Source organism: Pteropus medius, unplaced genomic scaffold, assembly GCF_902729225.1.
Source record: "Pteropus medius unplaced genomic scaffold, Ma_sr-lr_union100, whole genome shotgun sequence".
Lineage (NCBI taxonomy): Eukaryota > Metazoa > Chordata > Mammalia > Chiroptera > Pteropodidae > Pteropus > Pteropus medius.
The window spans coordinates 2438908-2442615 of record NW_024349798.1 but is presented as its reverse complement, the minus strand read 5'-3'; positions in this window follow the sequence as shown (position 1 = coordinate 2442615).

The window sequence follows — 3708 nt, the reverse complement described above, 5'->3', positions numbered from 1 at the left end:
AAAAAAAAAAATAAAAATAAAAAAAAAAATAAAAAAATAAATAAAAAGCTTTTTATTACCTGGAAGGGTGTGTGTCTCCTCTGTGACCAGGTTGCCTCCGTCTCAGGGCTCCACTCCCATGGGAGAATGTGATGGGCAATGGGGATCCGAGCTTCTGAAGAGCCCCTAAAGTCCCACTACTGCCCCAGCAGCCTGATGCCTAGTGTGCTGCCTCCTCCCGAATAAGCCTGGATGGGCAGGTTGAGAGAGGCCACCAGTGTGCCGGTGGCCGTTTTCTTTCCAGTAATGCTGGCCGCTGAGCTTCAGTTGCCTGGCCTCTCTATCTCCACCCCTGTCACTGGGACCAGTCACGGTGTGCATCTCCTCAGCTCCTGAGATGCTCGCTGCTGCAGTTTCCCCTGGGGCCCACTGCTAGCTCTTGGAGGGTTTGAGGAGGTGGCCAGGTTCCATTTCTGCCTGACAGTGTGCTTGCTAAAACACAGATGTCTCCCCTCTGTATTCCATCTCTGCCCTGGTCTCTGCCCTGATCACTGGGCTTTGCCTTGCGGTATATCCTGATTACTCGCGCAGGAATGTTTGGGGCTACGGAGTGTGCTAAACGCCATGTAATTCTCCCCTCTCCCCAAGTCCTGCAGGGAGCTCCCAGCTGTGTCCGCAGCACTGGTCTCTACTCCTCTCCCTTTCCTCCTCCCTTGCTCTCCTGATTTGCCTACGTTCAGATGCTCTGATGCGCAGATCTCTCAGACATATTTATGTATTAGGCTGGGTTTTTTTCTGTCGGATTGTAGTTGTTCAGTTTGTTGTGACTTCAAGGGGAGAGATCAAGGGTACCTCTCACACCACCATGCTTCTGCCATCACTCCTCTCCTCATTTAAAAAAAATTCTTTATCTTTTTTGCTGTTCTGATTGGATGTTTTCTGGTCTTCCAGATTGCTGATTCAGTCATCTGCTTCTTCTAATCTGATGTTGATTCTCTGTAATGTAATCTTCATTTCAGTTATTGTATTCTTCATTTCTGACTGGTCCTTTTTTTAATGGGTTTTATCTCTGTTTAGTTTCTCCCTGAGTTCATTTATTCTTCCCCTAACAATTGAATATCCTCATAACCAGTATTTTGAACTCTATATCAGATAGATTGCTTCTCTCCATTTCATTCAGTTATTTTTCTGGAGTTTTGTCCAGTTCTTTCATCTGGAATATGTTTGTCTCCTCATTTTGGCTGATTCCCTGTGTTTGTTTCTAAGCATTAGGTAGATTGGCTATGTTTCCCAGCTTGGCAGAGTGGCCTTATGTAGTAGATGTCCTGTGAGGCCCACTGGCGCAATCTCCCTGGTCACCTGAGCTGTGTGCTCCAGGGGTGTCCCTTGTGTGAGTTGTGTGTATTCTCCAATTGTAGTTGGGCCTTGATTACTGTTGACACATCAGTAGGTGGGATTAGCTCTCAGGCTTACTGGCTGTGAGGGCTGGGCATGACTACAGTGGACAAAAGCTGTTTTGTGTAGGCTGACGCCATGGAGCAGGAATTGCTTTAGTGGGGTTCTGGTTCCAGACAAGTAAATTCTTTGTATGTCATTTGTAGAGCTGACTGGGTGGTGCTCTGGTATGTTCTGAAGCTGGCCACTAGGTGTGTTGGTTCTGGAGCCACTTACTAGGGGCTCTGGTACAGGTCAATTTCAGCCATTGTTTGTGTCTGGCTTGGGGCCACCTGGTGGGAGCTACAAAGTGATCTGCTCTTGGTTGCAATTTGTACTAGGCTTGGAGCTGCTTGGGGGTGGCATTGCTGTGAACCAAGGCTAGATGCCACTAGTACCTGGTTTGGGACTCTTTGGTGGGCACCGTGATGTAACCTGAGGCCAACTGCCAACTGTGCCAGGCTGGTGGACACCTAGTTGAAGCTACATTTCAAGGCAGCTCAGGTTGTAGCTTATGACATGTTTGGGGCTATTTGATAGGAGTTACAATGCAAGTTGAGACTGGTCACCGCTTATGCAGGTTTGGGGCCACTTAGGACGAGGTACAAGGCACATTGAGGCCATCCACTGCTTGTTTGGGGTTTGTGGACCTTTGAAAGCTTTTAGGAAAGTCCTCAAAATGAGCTAAGGCAGGCTGCTTGTATGGAAAAGCCACTGGAAAGGGCTTGGGCTGTGTGCGTGAGTTGATTGGGCAGGGTCTCAGAGATTCACTAGGGTGGGGTGAATGGTGTTAGCCAGGTTAATGCACAGCTCAGATTTGGTGCCCGCCTGCACCAGGTTGGCTGGGCAGGGTGAGGGCTCAACAAAAGAACAATGGCTTCTGCCAGCACTTTGATCCCAGAGAGAGCTGCCCTGACCCCTACCCCTCAAGCCCTTACCTGAAGCCAATCAGTTGACTTCTTCCTCATATGTCCATTGTGCTCTGAGCTGCTGCCCCTGCACTGGAGCCTAGAGCGAGTGAGTCTGTGCATGGCCCCTCAAGAGGAACTCCTGGGACTCTAGCAGCCATTCATCTCACTCAGATGCAATCACCACTGGTTTTCACAGCCAGATGTTATGGGGACTCTTCTTTCTGGGGCTGGTGCCCTGGGCCGGGGAGCTGGGTGTGGGGCTGGGACCCTTCGCTCCTCAGTGGAGACCTCTTCAGCCTAGAAATTCATCCAGATTCTAAATCAACACCTTATGGGTATGGGACTTGCCCATTCTACATTTCCACTCCTACCAGTCTCAACATGGCTACTTTTTTATATCCTTAGTTATAAGACTTCTGTTCAGGTGGTCTTCAAGTGGTTCTCAATGATGGTTGTTCTATAATTTATTTGTAATTTTGATGTGATTGTGGGAGGAGGTGAGCACAGTGTTTAACTAGTCTGCCATCTTTATCAGAAATCTACAATCCAATGTTAAACATCAGGGTTAGGGGTAGGGTGGGACGGGAAGATGAAAAACTTAAAACCCTACATCTATTAAGAGCTCAGTGAATATTGCTGATGTTCTGATGTTGCAAAAGTATTTTCCACATTTAATGAAGATTTTTGAAGTTATGACAATGAGTTATAATATGATTGGAAAATATACATGCCACCATCATCATAAAAATAGAGGTGTAATAATATTTTAGAATCTCTTTTAATTAATATTCACTTGAAAATGGGTTTGGAAACCAAGATTGAACAGAAAGTATCTAGTTGACTCATGAAAATTTTCATTTTTATTCCCTTTTTGCATTTATCCTAACAAATAATTATCAAGACCCTTATAAGTGTATTGCAGTATGATGGGATGCAAAGATAAATCTTAATAGTCCCTATAGTTAGGTTGCTATTAGCAGATAAGGAAAAAAAATAAGATAGATGCATGTTAGTAAGTATAATCAAAGAAGAAACTACTAAGTACTATTAGAGTTTATCAGTTAAACAATTTTTTTTTTAGGCGAGACGACCCTTGGTTGACCTCACAGATTGCAAGGACCTTTTCAGCTTACAATCCCTTATTTTTCATTTTTTACGCCTACGGCACCTGGTCTTCCTAGGTGGTCTCCCACCCAAGTACTAACCAGGCCTGACCCAAGCAATTTTAGGTGCAAGAAACTGACTCTGGGTAATTTAAGAAATAAAAAGTTTATTGGAAGGATATTGGATATATATTATTCAGGATAGACTAGGTTATGGTGCTGTAACAACAATCCTCCAAATTATTATTTCTAGGTCATGTCACATATCACATGTGGGTCAT